The sequence below is a fragment of the Dermacentor silvarum genome, chromosome 3, assembly GCF_013339745.2.
Source record: "Dermacentor silvarum isolate Dsil-2018 chromosome 3, BIME_Dsil_1.4, whole genome shotgun sequence".
NCBI classification, from domain to species: domain Eukaryota; kingdom Metazoa; phylum Arthropoda; class Arachnida; order Ixodida; family Ixodidae; genus Dermacentor; species Dermacentor silvarum.
The window spans coordinates 79,566,666-79,593,487 of record NC_051156.1 but is presented as its reverse complement, the minus strand read 5'-3'; the positions used below and the strand labels follow the sequence as shown (position 1 = coordinate 79,593,487).

At 47.1% G+C, this 26,822-nt stretch overlaps 1 long non-coding RNA gene across 1 annotated transcript; it reads left to right on the top strand.

The window, feature by feature from the left end:
* Positions 1–255: 255 nt before the first annotated feature.
* LOC125943847 (uncharacterized) lies at positions 256–26,822 on the top strand. The gene is made up of 3 exons (XR_007465938.1): positions 256–395; positions 8,714–8,780; positions 26,655–26,822. It is a non-coding gene; the product is annotated as an uncharacterized LOC125943847 (long non-coding RNA).

Genomic DNA, 26,822 nt, shown 5'->3' with positions numbered 1-26,822 from the left:
GCCCTTATGGCGAAACTGTGATATTTTGTTTAAGAAAGCGATATCTTTCTGGCCACAAAAGGGTCAAGCGTATTTTCCTTGGCCTAATATTTTTGCATGTGCCAGCTGTGCAGGCTGCTCTGCGAAACAATTGATACGCTATTCTCATACTTGTATGACGACAACTGTTCTTGACATTAGGCTTGAACAATATCTATGCCGCAGATGTAGCAACCACTGAAAATAAGATTTCCTCGCGCACACGCCTCTACTGCTTCAGTCTTGGTTCGAGTACATGCAAAGGAAAAATCTCATGCAAGCAATTTTTTGCCACGAATTTGACCGGCGTATATGTATGTAATGTCTATGCACAAAGCTCTCATGTTTGCTTTCTTTACAGTCGCCGTTGCATTGGCGTAAGTTCCGTTAAAGACCCTATCACATTTTTCTGCACAGCAGTGGTGGAGGGACATTAACTACCGGCAAGCATGCGCTGCGTTGTCGTGAGCAAAAGATTCTGATACGGGTTTCGTTCAGAGAATTGAAATATTTTTCTGCATTGTCCACCCGTAAATTGCTTTCTGTCTTTTTTAGGACAGTTATATGCAATCTCGCTCTCAATTATTTCATATACGCAATTTGATAACTTCTTATGCACTCGATTGCTAGACCACTCACTAGAAATATTGAAAATAGCTCTACGGAGATAATATCAAGGTATATTGGCGTCCTCCGTCCATCACAACACGCGGTAGCCTACGGGCTACACTTCTAGCCATGATGTTTAAAACGGGAAGAGTAACGCAGGTTTGTGGATCGAAACAGGCAACATGCTGTTGAGCACGGCAAGCACAGTGCTGGAGTAGGAGGGACGCGAGGATTCAAATTCAAATTACTTTTATTTCACTCAGGCAATTTCATTTCACCATTTTTACTTCGCGATTTTATCAAAGAATAACCAAGCATCATTTGGGCACTCAGGGTTCAATACCTCAAAACATTGATTTAACAAACTATAATTTTCGCACAATAACAACGAATTGACAAGACTGCAGTGAGTACAGACACACCAAGTGCAAAAGCTGGATATAGCGCTTAGGAAACATACCACAAAACCCATAATAGTGTTTCTAACACGCTGAAGCGAAGTTTCACTTATGTATGCCTCACTAAACCAAGTAATAATTAATTACTACATGAAATAATTTTTAGCTAAAGTAGCACTTCAATATATTTTTTACAATGGTTTTCTTCATGGCTAGCTATGAAATTTACAAGCTGTTCAGTATCGCTATGTTTTGGAATAGTGTTTTGGCTTTGTGGGGTTAAAGAAGATAACTAGAGGCCTCGCTCAACTGCTAGAGCGCAATATCGACTCAAAACGTGGTCAACCTTAAGGGACACTAAAGGCAAATACTAAGTCAAGCTAAAGTGATGCATTAGTGCACGAGTATCTCTAAAGCGTCAATATTATCGAGAGCAGAGCCTTAGTTATAGAGAAATTAAGGTAAATGCAGGACATGATTAGCGACTCCCCCGGGACATTCAAGTACTCGCCCGATGACGAAGGCACTCCTCATTTAAATTCTGTCACTAGTACTGAACCACTCGCTATAAAAACATCATTCTACTGTATTATAAGAAGAAAGAAAATACTACTTCACCAGTTCTATTACATTTTACAAAAAAGAACTAACTGACATTACACCGTTGACAACAACGCGGGCGGTCAAAAGGTTTCATGTTCGCTCGACTCTGCGCCGCCCGCACTTTCGCGTTTCAGTTTTTCTGTTAACGTGTAGTGTTGCGCTTGTTTTTCTGGCTCGCGAACCTCGCACTAACTGCAAGTAGCTGAGAATTCCACTTCCATGCGACGTCGCGGAATGCCCGAACGGTCTACGCCACTTTACCAAAATCAGCTGCAGCGGCGCACCGTACCGCCATCTGTCGGGCGCCGTTACACTCACCAACGGCAGAAAATGGCGTATGCAACGTCACCACTTCTCAGTTGGCGTGGCGGGTGATTTGAATTGCAATAAAGGTATTTGGACCCTTCAGATCCAATTTTTTCGTAAACTAAGTCTTTTCTTTGCACGAGACAAGCGTTTTGAGGTTTCTGGAAAGGTATTTAAACAGTCCACGTTGACTTAGTATTTGCCTTTAGTGTCCCTTTAAAGCCCGACCACACGAAGCATGGGCTCGATACGCGTCTCGCTGAGAGAGTACATGGGCACACGTGTCTACGAGTCTGTACGCATGTGACGAAGGGAAGGGCGCCACACTATGCGCGCACTAGTGAACACTGTGAGCACCGCGTAGCACAGTGCTGCTAGATCACCTTCGACGGAAACGTGCGTGTTTGGGTTTGAGGAAAGTTTATTCTTAACTTGCGTAGGGGGGGGGGGGGGGGGGGGTAGTGCTAGGCAAGCGCGATCGAGAAATCTGATCCCCATCAGGCTCGATCGCGATTCAATGTACCCCGTATGACAGCCGCATAAAATTCAGAGCACTTGCCTGTTATGGCACCGTTGGACATCACATTTCTCGCCACCTCGGCCCACATGCACCTCGTCAAGTACTTATTCTTACAGTGCTTGCGCTTCGCCGGCCAAAGTGAAGGCCGAGCCTTATTAACGTAGGCAACCAGCCTTTTATTATTTATAGCGTCCATCGTCTTTGTGCGACAAGAAACCAGCGGTGACTCCCAGCGTCTCATCACGATTCCGAAACCGCAAGAGCCTGTTTCGAAACCCGCGCTAGAAGTTTACATACCGGCCACGTGATGACGGCGCACAAGAGGCCACTTCCGTCGCGTATGCTCAAAATCAGTAGTAGTAGCGGTTTATTAAGGAAAATGATGCCTATTTCTGCTGCCCATTAGGGAGCACGGCGCAGCGTCAGGGGAAGTGCGAGATAAAGATGTGAGGAAGGGAAGAGAAGGAGAAGCAGCAGTAGCTCAAAATCAAGCACTGCCTATGGGGTGTGTCGCCCGCACGTCTTCCCTCTCTAGACACGTAGAAGCGCTAACATGCTGAGACGCGTGATGCGTGCCAGGCGTGTACGATTAGTCGCATGGGGCTGTACCTTTAGCCGAAAGCAGGATCCACTGCTACGATACTGAAGAGGTGCCATTAAATGTTTGTTTTTAGCGACAGGAACTTTGCAAGAATGCTCCTAAGAAAGCTTAAGCCCTGAATTCTTAAAGTCACGCGTGTTCAAAATTACATGGTAAGCATGACTCATGAAATCTTCCGCACCACGAAAGCGTTCAGTGCGAAGATAGTCTAACACGCAGATCCATTGGAACCGCCCATCGCCTATTTTTAAAGAAAAGTATTCATGGGAACCGGCAGAATTTTTGAACAAGCCATGCAAAACATTGTTATTCAGTCTATGACGGTTTTTATGATCACCGTTTAAGCAGTCAATTCAGTAGCGCACAAATTAATATATTTATTTCCGTTCCCGACTTATTCGCCTTCTGGCCGCGTAGCAGCTTCTGGCCAAGTAGCAGTAACATTGGAAATGTCTGCCGTTTTCTGGCATCATTGTTGCCTTCTGCTTTCCTGCTGTTCCTGTAAGGAATTACGGCGCCTCTGAAATCGTTCAAGATATTCAAACAACGCCATTATAACTATTGCCGTTATAGCGCTAAATGCCTTCTTTGGCTACCTAAGAAGGCTATTTAGAAGTTTTTAAAAATATATTTTGGTTGCCCACAGACGACACCTGATTCAATATTGAATACGCATCTTTGCAGTGTCCCTTGGATTCAAGCCAGATCCCTTAATCAGGCTGCCTTCAGAGTGCAACATTCAAGAACGCACAACGTGCACATCATTATTAAGGTAGTTAAGAAGGTTGAAGAATATAGTCATTATTTGAGGCTTTGTAGTCTCCTAGATTTTACAAACGTGTCCTCTACCAGAAAATCTTTCTTGGAGTTTGCTGGTTTTCTCGGTATTGCTTCTCTCTCCTCTCGAATCCTCCTTTGCATTCACATGAGTTGCCAGTTCTTTTTGTTTTAGTTTTGTGTTATTCCCCTCCTTTTTACTTTCTTTGTCTTATATAGCGTTTGCTTCCATGAGTTTCTCGCTTTAGTTTTATTCTTTTACAGCGAAGCTGGCTATGGCTATAATCCTGGGATTTTTCGCATCCGTCGACAGAAAACTGTCATCCTCAATGGCTCATACCCCCGTAAGGAAGCAAAAAATGCAATGACTCATACCCCCATAAGCCAGAGGCTACAAGCACTCAGCAAAGTGAAGCGAACAGTGCATGCATTCTTTGGAATCACGCATACAACATACAGAACGGCATACGTTTCAATAAAGAGCAAGTTTAAAACAAGCATCCGAACCACATCATTGATGATAAGGCGCTCGAGATAGCAATGCGAAGCACGTAGCGCTCCCCGCATACGTTTCCCGGCAAAGATTACCGTCGCGCAAGCTGCCGCGCCTACCCTAGCTTGCGACGTGCGCTGTGGCGTCCCCTAGCCTTTCGTATTTAAAATAACCAGCCTAGCAACTGATTTCAGTTGCTGCAGCACCGCTATAGACGACGGCGTACTGTGAAAATTACCATTGCTCGCATTCCTACCATTACTATAAAATACCACTACTACCATTAGTCTAAAGCCATAAAGCACTGCATACCCCCCTCAACAGTTGTAATGGTGGGTTTCAACAGCTTCGCTGGACATCCACTTTCGCAGGGTTAAAATGACGAGTTTTTCTAGTTTTTTTTTTTTTTTTTTTTCGTGTCTTGATTCTTCTCACGCGCATAGCTATCGCCTATACACACCTAACACCATTACTTGTGCAATTTATTATTGCCTATCAATTTTTTCTTGCTTCTTTCTCGTTTCAAGGAAAAAAATATTTTGGCGTTTTTACTAGGCTACACTGCACTTAACCAAGCATATAGAAACAAGACAGGGGTAATTGGAGATCGCAGGGAGAGGCCTTCGTCCTGCAGTGGACATAAAATATAGGCTGATGATGATGATGATGATGATGATGATGATAGAAACAAGTACTCCCTGCCTCACTACGACGCCGAAAATTGCCTCTTCCCAATGTTCTATCCAATCCCTACTGGCGGCCCTGGCATGGTGGCTTCGGAGATCGTATAAGCCCGACTAAAATTACCACCTGCCGTTGCCTTCGCCAAGAAAGATCCCTTTGTCGAGCATCGTGTGCTCCGTAGAGTTTCCTACAATAATTGCTAGGGGGAAATGTGGCGCTGCAATCGTTCAGCAATCATTGGAATGATCATTAGTGCATGGATTTGTCTGATTTTTGTGATTGTCGCTTTTTTTATTACGCTTTAATTGTCTTCATTACCGTGCATTTTAAAGCAATATGCACTTGGATAAATGCAGGAGACCCTATAAACACGCATAAATGTTATTAGTTACAGTGGCCTGTCGAGGTTTGCCAAATCGAAACGCGCCAAGCGCCTGAACGTGCTGGCTTGCCCGTGAGAAATTCATAAGGGTTCTATGCCGCTTGTCGATGCATTCATCCTTGGCGTAATGGTTTCAGTATCGGGATTCTGTATTAGGCGTCCTGTGTTCGAATCCGGTCGTCGGGTAATTTTAATGGTGTTTGATTAATTATTTATAACACAGTAACTTGTTTGAATTGACGAGCTTACAAAGTCACGAAGCTGTTTGAAGCCAGAGGAACGAAGATTAGGCAAATCCATGTACCAACCATCAATCCCGTGCTCGCTGAACCGCCCCGCTTGCAGCCAGCGTGGGCACTAGCACCAGAATTGCCTCTAGTATTGTATGAAACCCTATGGTGTGTCAAATATATATATATATATATATATATATATATATATATATATATATATATATCAGTTAGGCCACTTTCAAAAACAACTGTTTCATGTGATGGCACTTCAGATGGAGTCCGACCTTTCTTAAAGGAATAGAAGATTCCATACCATTTGCACACGGAAAAACATAATTGCATTTCAAAAATCGGGCAAGTTTGCACTCGATCGCGCAAAGCTTAGGCACAGCGAAAATGTCGATCCTCAAGTCCAGTAATGCGAAGTGATAGCAAAATACTAGGCCAAGCGAAACATACAAACCTAGCAGTAACCGAGTTAGAACCTAGCAGCAACCAAGTTATTACCTAGCAGTAGCAGCCAGTAAGACTTGAGGATCGAGAGTTTCGCTGTGCCTAAGCTTTGCACGATCGAGCGCAAACTTTTTTTTTACTTAACTATGCATGTACGGAAGGTATTCCCGAGCGATCATTTTCGGAGGTACTATCGGCTTCAAATGAGACGCGAACAGCAGAGCGCCTAACGGAAGGTATAGCGTGCGCCGTCCAGTCATCACAATTGACAGGTGCGAGCATCCGGTTTGACCGCACTGCGCGATGATGCTACCCCCTTTCGTTTCTTTTTGGCTCTCCTTTATTTCAAAGCGAGAAACGAAAATCAAAGAAAACAAAAGCTAAAATATCACAGCATATGGCAAGTATTATCGCCAAGCGCGGCGAAACCGTACGTTCTATCGGCGTCAAATGAAACTCGAACAGCGGCGTGTGTGGTACAGTTTGCGCAGTCATCATTACTGCACCGTCATCTTTTGTCGCTTTCAAATAAAATACAACCAGAACAGAAACAAAAATGCCGCAGTATAGGGTGAACATCATCACGCAGTGCTGTCAAACCGGATGTGCGCTCCTGTCAATGGTGACGACTGGACGGCGCACACTATACCTCCCGTTAGGCGCTCCGTTGTTCGCGTTTCATTTGACGCTGATAGTACCTTCCCTTTCGCGACATTTCGCGTGACTAGCGCTGGACGCGTCGGCGCCTACCTGCGAGCGACAGCGTTCCTGGCATGCCACAAACGCAGGCAGGCTAACCAAGGTTGGCACAGTGCCAAGAACGCTGTTGCTTGCCGACGCCGAATGTGTTGGAGGCTAGCCGCTCGATATCTACCGAAAGTTGACACGACTAGGCGCAGCCCCTTTTATGGCAAACACCGAGGCCAATCGCATGCACACCGGGTGTTTACGTCAGTTATGACGTAGATGGTTACTAGTTGACACATACCAGCTATTTTCGGTAGCTTCGGCGGGGCGGGAAACGGTTTACCAGCTGCTGCGGTAGCTCGGCGCGGCGGCTGCGCGGAGTGTTCCCGTCGGTGGGTGTGGCTTGGCGGCGGCTGCTGTGTTGCTACTGCTCGGCGCATGCGCGGCTAGGCGAGGTTGGGTCAGGTGGTGCGTAGCTGTGGCTTGGTTGTTGCTAGGCAACGGCGCGGAGTTTTCTGCGGACTTCGGATGTTTCTCCACCAGCTTCGCTGGTAAAATTGTTCATATCCCGCGCAGTGTGAGAATCTATGTTATGCGAAGCATTCTGCAGGTACCTATCTATGCAGCATTGATTGGGGTTCTGCAAAACGATACCAGTTGGACCAACGTGTTCCTGTAAATTGAGTAGTTGTCTGTGTGGGTCGCGAGTGTACGGGTGTGTGACGGCAGCGGCACGACAAAAACCACTTTGTAGGCGACCGTATGAGGTCAATGTAATGATTTATACACCGGTATCTCGACGCGAGCCCACGACATGTCGATTGTTGAGTTCTATATAGTGGGTAGCGGATGAGCGGTTTCGAGATAAACACGGATTGTGACGCCATCATTGACTATGTGTTATACAATCGTACGTACACATGGCTATTCCATGTGGTGTATTTTAACACAACGATCGTATTTGTACTTCGGCGAAGAAATGTTAAAGCTTGAATTACTTGGGCGATCACGAAGTTAGTACAACGTTGCAGAGTTTCTACGTAGGGTAAGCTGCTACGAGGAAAGCAGTGGGCACGAGGGCCACAAGCTAGCACACGAAGGCGACGCACACCGAAAGGTTCGGTGCTCCTAACACGCAGCATTAGGTGAAAGCGTGCAAAAGCCTAAATACGTGGTGCCGCTTGTCGTCTGTTTGGCCGCAGGAGTAAGTTGCTCCTGTATCGCAGCAAACGTTTTTCTGCTTTGTCCTCTGTGAAGAAAGCTTTAATGAGATAAGCACATCGGTCGGTGCGTGGTGCGTTATTTGTTTATTTGTTGTACTTGTAATCGACTGTAGTGACGTTTGCGTCTCGTAACTGTCCTCAAGGGAGACGCAAGCCTCCCTAGTAGCATTTTCATTTCCTGAAAAGGAATGTCCGGCACACATGAAAACGAGCCATTTTCAGAGATCACGCTTCCGCCATATCCTGGAACACAATGGAAAATGCATTCAAAAGGGCAGTAAAGCTCAAACAAAGTTTTTAACTGTAGCGGTCGCGGCGTCCACATAACAAATGTACTAGAGGAGGGGGGGGGGGGGGGAGGGCAGGACAATACTTCAAAGTAAGAGGACGATAAATCATGACAATTCCACCCGGTTCGTTTTCTATAGAGCACCTGCAAAACGTTTCTCTGTGTTCGCTCTCCGCGTGAGACAAGCATATGCGCTTCGTTGATGGCACGCACGCACGCACGTTTTCTTTTTCTTTATTTTTTGCATATAATAAAAATGACGATTCTTTAAAAATTTAAAACCATGAACGAAGCTAGCTGTGAGTGGCGGTTTGAAAAAAAAAAAGAGAAAACGCCCGCCAGCCCCCAGGAAGCTAACTTACATTTTGATACAGCACTCTCGGTCTGAACTGCATAAGCAGTTCAGACCGAGAGTGCAACCTCTCCTTGATTTTCAGAATCAACACACTGCATGTGATTCCACAAGACAATAGAGGCGCTTTGTATCGCGCATGTAAAGGAAGGGTAAGAACTGTCATGCTTACGTTTATTATGCTTTCTCCATCAACAAAATCTCGTAACATATTGCTACGAGAGACACATTCTGCCAGGGGCAGACGACAAAGAAGACGGTTCTGTCGGATGCTGGTGGCTGTCCATTATCTTGGCTACTGTGTGTGTGTAGTGTAAATACAGTGTAAATAGTCCCGCCTCGTGTAGTTTTACGTAACATCTTTGTGGTGGAAGTGCTTGGTAGTTCCCTGTTTCCATCACGGAACTCCGCAACGGCCGCTTCATCACGCTTCCGACCATGTCAGTCGGTGCAGGCACAACGTCATCACCCGCTGCCCCTCCCGTGGCTCCCACCTACATCGTTCTGCCTCCTGCTCGTGATCCTGGCGTCTTTTCCGGCCAGGATGGGGTTGACGTCGACAAATGGCTCAACCTTTACGAACGGATCAGCGCCAGCTACAGGTGGAACACGACCCTTATGCTCGCCAACGTGCTTTTTTACCTCGATGGCCCACCACGGGTGTGGTTCGAGACGCACGAGGTGGACATTACAAGCTGGGACTCTTTCAAAGAGAAGATATGCGGCCTTTTCGGTGACAGCACTGGCCGGCAGCATGCTGCGCGGAATGAACTTGCGACTCGTGCACAGACATCCTCCGAGTCATACGTCTCCTACATCCAGGACGTTATCGCTCTTTGCCGCCAGGTTGACGAGCACATGCCTGAGTCCGAGAGGGTTTATCATGTGCTCAAAGGTATCGCCGACGATGCCTTTAACCTGCTGGTGTATACCAACGTTGATACCGTCGACACAATCATCAGAGTGTCAGCGGTTTGAACATGCCAAGAGCCGCCGTATAACCCAGAGATTCACCCGGCTGCCCAATACGGCTGCAAGTTCATCGTGTGATGCCGTTCGCCTGCCGCCCACCTGTGACCACGTTACGCGTATTGTTCGTCGCGAGATTGAAGCTGCCTGTCCTGCACCTATTCCACCACCCGTATTTACATCCCACGCCAGTGACCCAACGCAGCCATCAGTGTACCTCATTCAAGCTGTAGTAAGGCAGGAGTTTGCCAATCTCGGCCTTCCATCGGCGTGCCCACTGACTCGTCCTGACGCTCAGCCTTATTCCTCTGGACCTGCTCGACGATCCTACACCTCTCCTATCTCTTTCCACAATCCTGCGGAATGGAGAACGCCCGACGATCAGCCCATCTGCTTCTCCTGTCATCAGGCCGGGCACATTGCTCGTTATTGCCGTCGCCGTTGGACCTACGCATCTCGCCAGACCTCCATGCACTCTACTCCTTTTAGACGTCCAGCCGCTGGTTCCCCTACTTACTACTCGTCGTCCTCCCACGAGCCTCTTCCCTCTGACGCCACTGCTCCTGTTCGCCGCTTCTCCCGCTCCTCGTCGCCGCCAATCCCGCTCTCCGCAGCCTCGCCGCTTTTCCTCGCTGTCCTTCTCGCCGCCGGAAAACTAGATAGTGCAGCTTTTGGAGGTGAGGCTGCAATGCCGTCGCCCCTGCAAATCCTTTGCTGACTCTCCCCACTCACCATAGCCTTCTAGAAGTCAAAGTCGACAATGTTCCTGTGACCGCCCTCATCGACACTGGTGCACACTTGTCTATTATGAGCGCCCCTTTACGCCGCCGCCTGCAGAATATATGACGCCCTCTACGACACAGACAATACGTGTTGCCGATGGTGGTGCTGTTCAAGTGATCAGAATGTGCACCGCCCGTGTTAGCATTGCCGGTCGTCACACTGTCGTACTTTTTGCCGTCCTTGCTCACTGCCCCCATGACCTTATCCTTGGCCTTGACTTTCTTTCGGCACACTCGGCCTTAATTGATTGTGCTTCTGAAACACTCTGTCTCGATCTTCCTCTTGTATTAGATGCCTGCGAAACGCCTGTCAGCCGCTTAAGCCCCACCGCTTTTGTTCGCCTACCACCTCGAGCCGTCACGTACGTGTGTTTGTGATCGACCCCACCCGTTCCTGACGGCGACTATATCGTCACTCCGATTACTGACGTACGCCTGACGCGCAATGTTACTGTGCCACATACCATCGCGACATTAGCTGATAACTGTGTGTTCCTCCCGCTACTAAACTTTGGTCTGACCCCCCAAGTGTTGCCCCACAAGATGTCGCTTGCCCACCTCACCGCTATAACAGACCATGACGTCAAGGTTGTCGCCATAACTGCTCCTGAAGAAGCTGAAGTTTCCCGGTCACCAATTTCTGACGACAGCATTTTCGCAAAATGATTGGATCAGACCTTTCGCCTGATTAGGCCGACGCTCTCTGCCGGGTTTTGGCCTCATACAGCGACATTTTCGACATTCGTGAACGATCCCTGGGTCAGACTAAGATTGTCACCCACCGAATCAACACTGGGGACTCTGCCCGTTCACCGTCGACCTTACCGTGTGTCCGCATCAGAGCGCGGTGTTATTCAAAAAGAAGTGGCGAAAATGCTTGCGAAGGACATCATCGAACCATCATCTAGTCATTGGGCCTCCCCCGTCGTATTAGTAAAGAAGAAAGACGGCTCCTGGCGTTTCTGCATTGATTATCGGCACCTAAACAAAATCACCAAGAAGGACGTGTACCCTCTTCCACGTATCGACGACGCCCTCGACTGCCTCCATGGTGCCACCTTCTTTTCATCCCTGGACCTTCGATCTGCCTACTGGCAAATCGCTGTAGGCGACCTGGATCGCGAGAAAACCGCCTTCGTGACCCCTGACGGCCTTTACCAATTCAAGGTCTCTTCAACGCACCAGCCACCTTTGAGAGAATGATGGACACACTGCTTCAAGTATTTAAATGGTCGACGTGTTTAGGTTACCTGGACGACGTGATAATTTTCTCTCCCACTTTCGCAACACACCTTGAGCGGCTTTCGACCATTCTAGCAATTTTCCGATGAGCTGGCCTCCAGCTCAATTCCTCGAAGTGCCACTTCGCTCTTCGTCAAATTACTGTGCTGGACCACCTCGTTGACGCTTCCGGTGTCCGACCAGACCCAGCGAAGGTACGCGCTGTCACGAATTTCCCCGTTCCACGGTCTGTCCATGACGTTCGTAGTTTCGTGGGGCTGTGCTCCTACTTTCGCCGTTTCGTGAAAAACTTTGCGGCGCTCACACGTCCACTCACTGACCTTCTCAAGCAAGACGTCTCGTTTTGTTGGGGTCCTCTACAAGCTAACGCCTTCTCTGAGCTCATCGCCGCCCTAACGACTCCACCTATTTTTGCCCATTTTGACCCAGTTGCTCCCACAGAAGTGCGCACAGACGCTAGTGGTCACGGCATCTGTGCAGTTTTAGCCCAAAACCAACGCGGCATTGATCGTGTTATTGCGTACGCAAGTCGTCTCCTTTCGAAATCTGAACGCAATTACTCGATTACGTAACGGGAATGTCTTGCCCTTGTCTGGGCGGTTTCGAAATTCCGTCCTTACTTGTATGACCGCCATTTTCGTGTTGTCACAGATCATCACGCTCTCTGTTGGCTTTCCCCACTGAAGGACCCTACTAGACGACTTGGTCGTTGGGCGCTGCGCCTTCAGGAGTACTCTTACTCAGTTACCTACAAGTCTGGCCGCCTCCATCTGGACGCGGACTGCTTGTCCCGCTACCCTGTTGACCAACCAGACGGATCGGAAATCGAACCTAGCCCCTGCGCTATGTCCATGTCTCAGTTTCTCCAGATTGGTGCCGAGCAACGCCGTGATGCTTCTTTGCGATCGCTCATTGACCGGCTGGAATCGGCACCTAACGACGCCTCACTGCGCATGTTCGTCCTCGTGAATGGCGCACTTTACCGTCGTAACGTCCAGTCCGATGGCCTTGAGCTGCTTCTCGTTGTGCCTAAACATCTGCGTTCAACGGTCCTGCATGAGCTTCACGACGAACCAACTGCTGGTCACCTTGGAGTATCCCGCACGTATACGACCGTGTCCGGCGTCGCTTCTTTTGGCGCGGTCTCGCCCGGTCTGTTCGACGTTACGTGACCTCCTGCGATAAATGCCAACGTCGGAAACGTCCTGCTGCACCTCCTGCTGGTCTACTTCAACCACTCTCTATCCCGACCGAACCAGTCTTCCGTGTTGGTTTAGACCTTCTCGGTCCTTTTCCCAAGTCAAGATCCGGCAACAAGTGGGTCGCCGTTGCTATCGATTATGCGACCAGGTATGCAATCACTCGAGCGCTCCCCACCAGCACTGCTACTGACGTTGCCGATTTTTTGCTCTACAATGTTATTCTACACCATGGCGCCCCTAGCCAATTGCTCACAGATCGAGGCCGTACATTTTTATTCCGAGTAATGGACGATGTTTTGTGCTCCTCCTCAACGCAGCACAAGTTGACCACCGCCTACCATCCTCAAACAAATGGCCTCACCGAGCGCCTAAATCGCACCCTCACGGACATGCTCTCAATGTGTGTTTCCTTCGACCACCGTGACTGGGACCTGGCGCTGCCTTACGTGACCTTCGCCTACAATTCATCGCGTCACGATACCGCCGGTTCATCATCATCATCATCATCAGCCTATATTTATGTCCACTGCAGGACGATTATTCCACTACCGCCGGTTATTCACCCTTTTATATGCTCTTTGGCCGTGAACCGACGTTACCAATGGACACCCTACTTCCGGCTGCTGCCGCGCCGCCTAGCGAATATGCACGTGATGCCATCGCTCGTGCCGATCATGCGCGTCAGATCGCCCGCTCTAGGCTGTTGGCCTCGCAAGCGACCCAAAAGCGCCTCTATGACAGCCGGCATCACGACGTTCGCTTCTGACCCGGTGCCTTAGTTCTCCTGTGGTGTCCATTGCGTCGTGTGGGCCTGTCCGAGAAGTTGTTATCTCGGTACACGGGTCCTTATACCGAATCATCCGCCAGGTCACGGACGTCACCTACGAGATTCTTCTCGTCTCTCCGACTTTGCCGCCTGCGATCGCTCCCAGTGACATATTTCACGTCAGCAGACTGAAAGCATACCACCATCCTTCTGACGACAATGTTTGAAGTGCGCCGAGACGGCGCTTCTACCGCCGGGGGTAATGCTACGAGAGACACATTCTGCCAGGGGCAGACGACAAAGAAGACGGTTCTGTCGGGTGCTGGTGGCTGTCCACCATCTTGGCTACTGTGTCTGTGTAGTGTAAATACAGTGTAAATAGTCCCGCCTCGTGTCGTTTTACGTAACAATATGATCGTCTCTTCTGAACTTAAGGAGTTGCACAAGCGCTTGCATCACGCTCACTTTCAGCATCAGCACCAGTCCATTTCATTGCATTATCTGCTCTTCCCAAGTATGAAATTGATGATGATTATATATGGGGGTGCTTGGCCCAAGGGCCGTGGTTGGCCAAAGAGTGCGAAGAAATGATATGAAGCAGTGGTATGCGGTGAATGAGAAAAGACAAATGTAACGTGGCTTTATAAAGGTCTAATAGACATATGCTGTAAAGTGCGTAAAATGTATTAGTAATGAAATAATGAAAATGACTATAGACGTGGGCTATGACCATAAAAGAAATTGTCGAGTTGTAGTGACGGTGAAGAACACAATCGCGAAAAGTGTTAATCCGTGAACGAACTCCTCATTGGCCGAACCTGTGCCCTGAAAAACAAGTAACAGTCGAGCACAGTGATAGCGGCGAGCACAGTCGACGATCGTCGAAAATCTCATATGCGCGTCAAGCGCGTCGGCTTCTAAACATGACTTGTCGAACATTCGAGCGTAATCGCTGGTGCCCGCGTGCCTTCCAGAAAGCACCACACAATTCGTGTCGCGCATACAATCTGGTTAAGCAATGTACGGCGAGAGCATCAACAACGCCCGCCCGCCCGCCCGCCCGCCCGTCCGTCCGTCCGTCCGCCCGCCCGCCCGTCCGTCCGTCCGTCCGTCCGTCCGCCCGCCCGCCCGCCCGTCCGTCCGTCCGTCCGTCCGTCCGTCCGTGGCAAAGTGGTTTCAATATATCGGGCTTCTGTGTTCGAATCCTACCGTCGGACAATATTAATAAGGTTTATTTATTTATTTGTAACGCAGTACATTCTTAAAAGTGGTCACGTTGCAAAGCCTCGGAGTCATTTAAAGCAAGAAGGACTGAGTTTAGGCAAATCCATATACTACCCATCATTCCCATGTTTACTGAACTTCCAATGCTTGCAGCTCCTGAAGACACCAGCGCCACAGTTCCCTCTAGTAACTGCGTGAAACTCTATTAACTTAACAAGTGTGTCATTTCAAGCCAGCCAATACCATGTCCGTTACGTGCAGGAAAGTTGCGGGTGCCGGAGCAAGACAGTCAAGTAACATTCAAGCACAACGATAGCGGCGAGCACAGTCGCTGATCGTCGAAAATTTGATCTGCGGGTTAATCGCGTCGGCTTTTGTACATGACTGGTCGAACGCTGCAGCGTAATCGCTGGTGCGCGTGTGCATTCCAGAAAATACTACACAATTTGTACCGTGCTTACAATGTGATTACACAAAGTTCGGGGAGAACGTACACAGCAGATCGAATCAACGATAAACATTAGAGTAAGTTCCAAATTATGTAGGTGCGTCTTGCGCTGAGCGATAACCTTATGTTGTTAGCGGGTGAAGTGCAGTGCCCGAAGAAAGGCTAAATAAGTACACGTGCCAATAGCGTACAAGGAGATAATATAATCAAATGTATCGCAGCCAGTAACACAATTGCCTCATCAGGACCTCTGAGCGGCAAGCCCCTAGAGGTAAGTACCGTACAAAAGACTACTACTGCAGCAGCACCCTCTAGATAGAGGATGTGCTACGAATATCTTAGTTTTGATAACGTGCAACAAAGCATCACTTTAAAAAATGTGGCACTCCTTCGATCTCGCAGAACGGTTCTGTGCCGAAACAGAGTGCGGGATGAAGGGGGATGCGCTGTTGGTACGCTAGAGGGAAGTTCTGTTTCCGTTCAGGTTTATTCTTTATTATTTCTTTATTCAAACAAAACTCGCAGTGCCATTGGCATTATTGTGAGAGGCATAATACATAGTACAACAAATCAACAGAGTTTTGGCTCACAACCTCAACGTCAGTCCTGGGGACATACTGCCGAACTTTAAACACATGGTCTCTTCGGGTGGATAAGTAATACGGAGGACGCAGATATCACGAGGCCTTGATTCCAGTTTGTTTATTATATATTGTTTAAAAAACTTCAGACGGACGTTTTTGCGGCGTTTGCTTAGGGCAGTCCATCCTATATGTATTTTTAATTCCGTTGCAGTGTTAAACCGATTGTACCGCCCCAGTTATAATAACGTGAGAAAGATTGAGGAAGCCGTAAATTTTGGACGCAGCATTAAATCAGTAAGAAGAAATCTTGGCATAGGACAAGGCAAGATGTATGCACTGAAAGATAAGCATGGTAATATCATCAGCAATTTCGATGACATAGTAAATGCAGCGGAAGAATTCTATACTGACCTGTGCACTGCCTAAAACAGTCAAGCTACTTTCGTTCGAAATAGTGATCAGCCGGATACAGAAGCTCCTTCTATAACTAGCGATGAAGTTAGAAGGGCCTTGAAAGACATGACCAGGGGAAAAGCGGCTGGAGAAGATGGAATAACAGTAGATTTAATCAAAGATGGAGGAGATATCATGCTTGAAAAGCTTGCGGCCCTTTAACGCAATGCCTCACAACTTCAAGTGTACCAGAGAGCAGGAAGAACGCCAACATTATACTTATCCTTAAGAAGGGAGACGTTAAAGAATTGAAGAATTACAGACCCATTAGCTTGCTTTCAGTATTATATAAAATATTCACCAAGATAATTTCCAATAGAATCAGGGCAACACATGACTTCAGTCAACCAAGAGAACAGGCTGGCGTCAGGAAGGAATATTATACGATGGATCATATCCACGTCATCAATCAGGTAATCGAGATATCTGCGGAGTACAATCAACCTCTCTATATGACTTTCATAGATTATGAAAAGGCATTTGATTCAGTAGAGATACCAGCAGCCATAGAGGCATTGCGTAATCAAAGAGTACAGGAATCATACATGAATATCTTAGCAAAAAGCTACAAGGATTGCACAGCAACTTTGGTTCTCCACAAGAAAAGTAGAAAGATACCTATGAAAAAAAGAGGTCAGACAAGGAGACACAATCTCTCCAATGCTATTCACTGCATGCTTAGTAGAGGTATTCAAGCTCTTAGACTGGGAAGGCTTATTAGGAGTGAGGATCAACGGCGAATATCTCAGCAACCTTCGGTTTGCAGATGACATTGTCCTATTCAGCAACAATGGAGACGAATTACAGCAAATGATTGAGGACCTTAATCGAGAAAGTTTAAGAATTGGGTTGAAGATGAATATGCAGAAGACAAAGATAATGTTCAATAGCCTGGCAAGGGAACAAGAATTCAGGACCGCCAGTCAGCCTCTAGAGTCTGTAAAGGAGTATGTTTATGTAGGTCAATTACTCACAGGGGACCCTGATAACGAAAAAGAAATTTACAGAAGAATAAAATTGGGCTGGAGTGCATACGGCAGGCACTGCCAAATCATGACTGGGAGCTTACCACTGTCGTTGAAAAGAAAAGTGTACAATCATTGCATTCTACCGGTGTTAACATATGGAGCAGAAACTTGGAGGTTAACAAAGAAGCTCGAGAACAAGTTAAGGACCGCACAAAGAGCGATGGAACGAAAAATCTTAGGACTAACGTTAAGAGACAGGAAGAGAGCGGTGTGGATCAGAGAACAAACGGGGATAGCCGATATTCTAGTTAAAATTAAGCGGAAGAAATGGAGCTGGGCAGGCCATGTAATGCGTAGGGTGGATAACCGGTGGACCATTAGGGTTACAGAATGGATACCAAGAGAAGGGAAGCGCAGTCGAGGTCGGCAGAAAACCAGATGGGATAATGAAGTTAGGAAATTTGCAGGCGCAAGTTGGAATACGCTAGCGCAAGACAGGAGTAATTGGAGATCGCAGGGAGAGGCCTTCGTCCTGCAGTGGACATAAAATATAGGCTGATGATGATGATGACCGCCCCAGTGTCGGTTCTTTATGCTTCTCAAAACTCCAGCAAGACTTGGAGGAAGGTCAGCCTCCCGTAACATATATCGTAGGTGGGTAGGTTGAGCACCAGGTAAAAGAACAATGCGTACCATATGTGTGCCCTATTCTCAGTTGAAAAAAGAGGACATCACATCGTCGTTACTTTGCTAGTGATGGCCAAATCCCCACGTGTGGTTTAATTATGTCATAGTCCCCCAATACCTTTTCTGGTCGCGAAACTACGCCGCCACTCTATGGGAGACCTTGATATGTCGCATGAAGCCGCCGCGCTGCGGCGCCACCGCAGCTGAGAGGCCACCTTTCTCCGTGTCAAACCCGGAGAGACTGCAGATGCGGCCGGCGTGGGCTGTAAGTGTGGACGCGTAAGCAGAAAGTAGCATCCTTTCCCCACTATCTGAACCACTGTATATATATTTGTATGTCTGTGCGTGCGCGTGCATGCATGCGTGCGTGCCTGCGTGTGTGCGTGCGTGATGCTACATTTGCTTCAAATAAAGCTCGCGATTTAAGTACTCTTATGCGTCGCAGTTCGCCAAGGAGGTATGGTGCTGAGTGCAACGGACTGTCAATCCTCGTCACTCTGCGCGTGCGAGTTAGAAGCCCCGTTTACATGAATGCGACAGTAGCGCATCGCATTTCCAAGCGCATTTGGGAAAGGCGATGAGACGCCGTTTACATGTAGCGCATTAACTGTCGCGAGAACGTAGCGCCACATGGTGTCGTATGAGGTAAGTGCAGCCCACTTCCGGCGTAACTGGTTTCCGGTAGTGGGCCGAGTGCGTAAAGGAAACGCGAGTTGACACTTACTCGTGTTGCGAAGTCCGAGCGGCCGCGAAGGTTCCATTGATGGTGCCGCGCCAAGTGCCGAGAGGAGAAGATATCCAGAGAGATCAGAAAAACGGTTTTATATACAAACGTACATATTTCACAAGTAGGGCTCCATGATATTGGAGCCGTCTACATGCTAACATCTTTGCAAGTTCTAGCGTTTATGTCTACGAGCGTCTCAAAACACTCAAGTCGCGCTTTTTATCCCTTTCGTTTCCCTCTTTCACTCGACGAGGGAATGCACTTTGGTTCTTCTTAGCCAAAGACCATCTTCGACTAGTTCGTCATATCTCGCTCATGATGTGCCATCGTTTTCCGCCGGGCTCCGCCTCCAATCTTGCCTGATCGCCCCCGCACACAGGCAACGGTTGACACCTTGGGAACGAAACGTTGATGTCGTTCCCACGGGAATGCTTGACGCTGGCCCCTTGCAAGAATTAGTAACCTCTCCGTGGCAGTCAGTTCGCGGAAGCCACCATTTCCAGGGAGAGCGGTGGCTGCTGTCTTAGAAAGGGCTCCAGGTTGGCGCGTCACAGTCGGCGCCGGGCCTCGTCGTAGCTCGGGCGGGCGCTGGTGCTTCACGAAACACACCAAGAGCCACGTTGTCGTTTTAGCTACGCACGAGGCCGATGACCCATTGCAGTCTGGGGACTAATTGCACATCCATCAGTCCCAGGTGACTGACGGTGACACTTCCCGGCCGCGATAAACGACAAGCGCGAAGAGCACTTGGTATGTTCACGTCCGTCGATGAGGCCTCCTTTGTCCCGAAGGATCGCCAGACACAACACTCGCGAGCAACAGGACCGTGCGACGCACCTGCTTTTTCAGCCGCCATGTTTGTTTTGATGACTCGCAGTGCGGCCGCGCCGCTGGTTGGTTGACCGGTTGTAATCCCGCAGAGAATGCTTTCCCATAATTCCTGATGCGATACGCTCCTGTTTAGAGTGACCTAGAATATGGGAGAGTGTCCAAAGCGCCGCGCGAATGCATGGGAGGAGCGAGGACCTTTTTGTGTGAACTCCCGTGCCGCGGCGCTGCTGTGCCGGACCCGTGGGCTTTCTCCGCTGCGGAAGCCGCGCCAAGGCGGCGGGCGTCTGCTGCGAGCCTGATATTTTGGTTGCTATTAGCCAACATCGCAATTATTTGGGATGTATTAAATACCACGTCACCCCAAGGTAATACCGCAGTGACTCACCGCACAGAGAACGCGTTTGCCGGCTGTGAATACGGGTATTTTGTCTATTTCCTTCTAGCTCGCTTGGTCCGCGTTTACGCGGCTGTTTGAGTAACGCATTCCGCGCGCTTACTTCATTTAGTTATACGTGGAATGAGTAACGTGAACGTGCTGCAAAAGAAAATAAGCTGGAGATCACGATGAGAACTTGGAGAACGTGGAAGATATGGCTAGCTCATGCTAACGCTTTTACACCCTATTGTTCCTTTTCTTTTATTTCATGCATTCGATTTGTTTTATAAGACTGCCTCCCGCGCTCTGCTGTTTCTTTATTAAGGCGAAATCCTTAACAGGCTCTTGGGAAGCGTAATGTGTCCGTCGGTGGGGCCGCGGTACCAAAAATAAATACAAACCGCGTAACTCTCGCGTCTCGTTCACTTGGTATATATTCCAAAGTATAGCGTGGAAAGGCACTAATGTGTGACTAAGATGACTGATGGGTCATGACATTAGGAACTTGACATACTTGCATTCACGTCGCGATTAACGACATTAATATCACGTGTGGTGCAAACCCGCATTTTTCGCCCAGAAATCGCTCTGATGGTGTGGTTGGGACGATAAGAATGTGTTGAATGCCAATCTCGATGTCAACGTGTCGAACATACCCATATATCATGAAGAACTGAGAGCACAGGTAAAGGGTAATAATAGTAATGATAATTTTTGGGGTTTTACATCCAAAATTCACAATATGGCTATGAGAGACGCCGTTTTAGAGGGCTCCGGTAATCTCGACCGCCTGGGGTTCTTTACAGTGCACCTATATCTATGTACACGGGTGTTTTATGCATCTCGCCTCCATCGAAATGTAAGCCGCCGTGGCCGGGAATTGAACCCGCGTCCTCGAGTTTAGCAGTACAACCTACCAAAGCCACTAAGCTATAGCACGGCGTGTATATGTAAAAGGTACGCGAGAAATATACGTGGCAAAAACAAGACAAACCGAAATAAAAGAAATGCTAACAGTGCAACATTGTGTACGTATGTCTCATTTCATAATTACGAGCGAACGTCAGAAAACGGAAACGTGATGCTTTACGGATGTGCAACTCGTCCTTCGCCTTCTTCTATTGCAAGAGCGCAAACACTAAGCGACTTTTAACGTGAAAGTAACTTTAGGAATATTTATTGCGTAAGCTCGTTCGTACACAGCAAATATATTTACTGATAAATAATTACGTACTTGTAGTTACGTAATGAAAGAGGCAACTAATCACCAGAACATAAACATCTCATGTTTTACTGATTGAAGGTAACTATTTTAGGGATATGTAGAATCAATAGCGATATTTGTAGTGCATCAAAGATTGTAGTTTTCAAGACGATTTTCCACTCAATATAATTCAAGCACAAACATCATCACGTGCCATGAATGCTTGTTAGTTTATCTAAAAAATCACACGTTAAGCAATAACTATTATATCATGAGAAGTTATATGTTGGTAATTTCAGTGAGTATTCACGAATTAATAAAACAAGGCTATTGCCGCAATAACATTTGCATAAGAAATGAGTAAATAGCTAGGCCAGTAGTAGCTATCTATTCATTTCAATGTAGAAAAATATATCTTTGTTCACCTTTGTTTATCTTTGTTTACCTATTGGCTGGAATGGTTTTTCTTTCGAATGTCTGAATTTGAAACCAGGCTCGCTCACGGTGAACCTTAAGGTACATCGTGCGCGAAGTTTGTATTGAAGAGATAGCGTACAGCAAGAATTCTTCATGTAGGCTATCTCTGAAGCGAAAGTGGCCAACAATATTGCGGCGTTAAGACCGTCTCTACTCCTTGTCTTGTTTCCCTTACACCTTCTCACTGCGCTCTGTTCATGATAAAGTATTGTCGAGGCTAAAAAATTCATGAATAAATACATATGCATATGGCTCTAAACTACTACCGACCGTGAGTGAAAAGCGCGTAGTGGTGAGCGAAGCGGTCACTGCACGCACGTAAGTATTTCACTTGACTTCGCGAGTAATTTACTTTTTTCGTTACTCTTATTCTTGCAAGCATGGTGCTATTGCCCACGTGCCCATCTTTTTTTACGTTCTTTCCTTGGGCGGACTCATTTAGCTCGCTTCTACGCACGCACAGTTACCGTAATACCGTTCCCGAACTCTAGCACCGGAGCTAGGCCGCGCTGATCAGTTTGATACGTTAGTTTTTGCATTATCTTGCTGCCCAAGCACAAGGAAACGCTCAAAGATGGATAATCTCCATGCAGCGCCACACTGTTGAAGTTAAATAAAGTTTAAGTGCTTTGCGTGGAAAATGAACGCAAAAAACTACAGCGCGTAGCAGACGACCCTCGCTTCCCGCGCGCTTCGCGAGCGCGAAAAGCCCACGGGTCCGGAGCAGCAGCGGTGCGATGCGGCAGTTCACAGAAAAAGGCCCGCGCCGGAGCCGGCGCTTTGACTTGCACATCATATTTGGAGTTGTCCGCTTTCTGCGCATGCGCGAGGAGTAGTGGGTGCGTACAAAAATTGAATATACTACCGTCGCAACAAACTCACCTCGGACACGGCTTCTTCGCCTTGCCGGCACGCATTCTGTCGATTCTGTGCTGCCAGCTCGGCTAGGGACGAACGGCGCTAACAACTTTCGTCCCCGTAGTACCTAGACGAAGAGAAATTTTAGGGACCGAAAGTCCCCACATTTCTCTCTCGCACCTACTACTCCTCGCGCATGCGCAGAAAGAGCGGAGAATTCCAGTTATGATGTGCAAGTGGCGCTTTGGACACTCTCCCATATTCTAGGTCACTCTACTCCTGTTTACATGCGCCGCTGAAATGCGCATTCCCCATCTCAAACTACCCTTGTTTGGCGCATTGGATGCGATACGCCTTCCTAGCGAATTACCTCGTTTACATGAGATACGATACGCTTGAAAGCTGATACGATACGCTTCTGTCGTATTCATGTAAACGCCGCTAGAGATTAATATGCGCAGTGCTGAGTCAGTCGGGCATATTAATCTGTTTGTGTTTTATAGTGTATACTGACAACGAAAGTCGGGTTTGAAAACTTTGTCGTGCATTTGGAATAATACGCACGAAAACTAGCAAAGCTTGCCATACATGAAAATGGCAATACTTTCCTTCAAGCACGCGTTTCATTCACGGCTACGATCTGCCGATGTACCTGTTCCAAACTATTTCTGACGTCCTAGAACATTTTATGGTACGTGTGATTAGAATCTGTCACCATCGCCTGAACGGCTCGATCGAGTGCAATCGGAATTCGGTAACAGCTAGCTAGTACACGTTCTTGAAGTCAGCTTGTCGTTTACTGGCAACGCCACGCCGCTAATGTATTATTCTTCGTACGGCGCATAAAAGTCGCTTAAAAGTATTTAATCGAAGCCGGTGGGGCCAACTAACGACGGATTTCTCAGTAACAAGAATTCTATGCGCGTGGTCTGCTGACACACGGAGCCGCCAGCTGACTTGAGAATGTTTACTTTTTATACGTGCCTTGATTTCGGTTAGAAAACACTCTCAGATGTTCAAGTTTGGATACTGTGACTGCTACGACAAAATAGAATGTAAATAAAATCGAAAAGAAGCTGGGCTTTCGGCCGCAATGTGACCAGAGAAGAAAAAATACCACCGCCGCCCGCGGCGGTATTTGGTGGCCTTTCTTTTACGCGGGCGCCCCTAGCGGCAGGCGCTGGCTCTATAATAAACTGAGGCGGGAGTTTCGTGACCAGAAAAGGGTATTAAGGGACTATGGTAATGCCGAGCTGCTTCAAGGTGTTGGCGTCCAACAAGTATTTCCAATAGCTCCTCAGTTTCTTACCTACAAATGCTTTTGGGCCTGTGGAAGAAACTGCTAGAACAAATTGCTAGCTTTTGTTGCTATGGCTTTAGCAATTTTGTCTACAAGCACATTTCCCTCAATGTATCTGCTCGCAGGTATCCAGCATATTACAACGTGAACGTTGGTTCAATATTTAAGTTGTCCCTAGCAGCGAGTAAAAGTGGTTGATTGTATTCCGAAGGCGCAGGATCCCGAAGGCGCGGGATCGAATCCTGGCAGCGGCAGCCGTATTTCAATGGGGGCTAAATCCAAAAACGCCCTTGTGCCGTGTATTGGGTACACGTTCAATAACTGCAGGTGGTCGAAACTAATCCGCAGTCCCCCACTACGACGTGCCTCATAATGATATCGTGCTTTGGGCGCGTAAAACCCAAGAATTTAAAAAAAATTACAGGAATTTTGTTTTTGTAATAATTTTAAAGGTTTTACAACACTTAAAGAGTGTAAGAGCTTCTTGTAGCCTTGTTTTCCTAATGGGTTTCACAGCCGCTATCACTGCATGGGGTTCTGCAGGGAAGGTGCTGGTTTCTAGGTGCATGTAGTCGGATTCTGAATACGGTGGAGCGACAGCTGCACATGAGACGCCGGCTTGCGACTTCGATGCGTCTGTGTAAAATTGCGGGCAAGAGTACTTCCACTGAAGTTTAAGAAAGTGCATACGAATGTGTTTCTCCAGAGAATGTTTAGTTATTTCAACCAATGACATATCACACTTTATCTCCAACCACATCCACGGCGAAAGCGGCTGCGTTGGAGCCGTTATTTGGTGCGCAAGGAGCGTAACACCTATTTCTCCGCTCAGTTTTTTACGCGCAGTGAGACAGGCTCTCTCACTGAAGGTTAGTTGTAAAAAATTGCAGCAAATGTATCGTTAATTGGTATCGTTAATCGAACTTGGATGCTCAGGAATATTACTTTACTTATCCATGTATTTGATAAACCCTGTTTGCAGCAAAATTCCTGGTCACCTTTGGCTTGTTATTCAGGTATGTTAAGCTATAAGCGACCAGTCACGGAAAACGTCACGTCATTTATTTGCCCCTTATGCTTTCATTCCGACAGCATTCATTCCACGTTCAATTTGTTTTTCAGTTACAATTGATTTTTATCGTCTGTGAGGCATACTTATTTTCTTCTTTGTGTCTAGGTTTCTGGAATTGGCTGATGTCGCCTTTATGAGAGATCGCAATGGTCACATAGCTGTTGAAAGACTCCATAGTTAACGTTTTAAGCATTTGTTTTGACTACCATATGGCCACCAATATTGATGCGGCGCGGCGTTGAGGCCTTGTTTGCTTAACAGAAGTTTTAACCGCAGCGCCAAATTCGAGATAATGGTTCCCAAAGTCTGCTAAAAATTACGCGACCTTCCAGTTATGACCATCTGGAACTCATCGGAAAAGGCTTTTAGGAAGGCGTTAAATATAGCGGCGACGTATTTCGCAACACGTTTTAACTAGGTATCTCGAATGCGGTGCTGGTCTTACAATTTGACAACTACTGCTTGGCTTCAAGCTAGCAATTTAAATATATCCTAAGTTTAATAATTTAAACATTAACTTGACAATCATTTTAAACATTCACCTCGACATCGTGATTTGTCGTGCTTGTATTATAGGTAACGTGGCTAACAATGCCAATTTGTCTACGAGGTGCGTTATTTTTTAATCTTTTATTTGAAAGAAAAGAAAGGACACGTAGAGTTCTGATAGTCCCCAGAAGTGATTAGTTTGTAAACCTCTGAGCTCTACCAACTGAAAAGTTCCAGTAGAAACAATCGATAATGATTGTCCAAGACAGTCCTTTGAAATCCACTGGAAGTCCGTTGAGTTTTGGCATCAACTCAGACCTTTCATCAGCCCCAACAATCCCTTCACCAGATTCTTCCTTACACACTTTCGGAACTCCCTCGACACATTCCCTGTAATTCATTCGCATGGGGTCTTGCCAATTCTGAATACACAATCTAGGGGAGTGGCCCACAGTACATGAAAGAGAAGCCGTCCGAACAGACGCTTACATTTCTTCTAGCACTGCTTCTGATCAGTGGTCCATTGGTTGAAATGTTGGGTCCCCACGAAGACGAAGAAGCTAACGTTATTTTACACACTACATATGACTGGGAAGAGGCAGTACGTCCTTTAGCTGGAGGGAAATAAGTGTGCTCAACATTCATACGTTTCGGGGGGGGGGGGGGGGGGGGAGGAGTTGTAGGTGTTTTCTTATTAGGAAATGCCATCATAAACATTTAGTGGCCATATTTGTGTAAAAACTGTCAAATGACAACGCGGTGCTCTAAGCATCTCTGCGCTTCCATGCTTATGCGACAACGTTTGCACTCCTTCACACAGGGACTGTTCAGCTTTTTTCAGACTCTGCTGTACAAACTATTTGCACGTGATTTTGTACGTCGATCAAACAACGAAAATGTTGCATAGATTTGTTAGCAAAGCTCCACAGAAAAGAGGAAAACCATATTATATGCTATCTCATAAAGCTTGATAATCGTGGATATTCGTCGGTCTTCCTTTGTATCTGAGTGACATGTGCACAGGTCTGCTGCTGTGTCAGATAAACTCTCCAGTTCAGAAAGCATGAACTTATTAACGTTGAAAGACATGATATCAGTAATTTTGACACCAGAGTTTGCATTGTTGATCTTTTCTCTTGAAATATTTTGTTCTTGTTAGACAGGCTATCACTGAAAGCTTGTCAGTAGGCGCAGAGAATGCACCTCACGGTGCCATGCACTTTCATACATTTCTGTTAACTTGGGCTCAGTACAGTGTACAGAAGCTTAGTCACATTTCTACAGCACCTGAAGATACATGCGCCTTAATGATGTTACTTTTCTTAATGGCCATAAGTCGCTTTCATGTTTTTATTATTTCTCTGCAGTGTTACCTCCGCCTGAATGGGTAACATAGCGGCTGTCCTCACATCTGCAAATGTCTTACCAAGCCAAAATTCTGCCTTGGGAACTTTGGCCACGGGCACTGTACCCCGCCAGTGACATCTTTAATTAGCATGCCGACCAATTTGAAGTAATATAGTTATCGTGGTGGT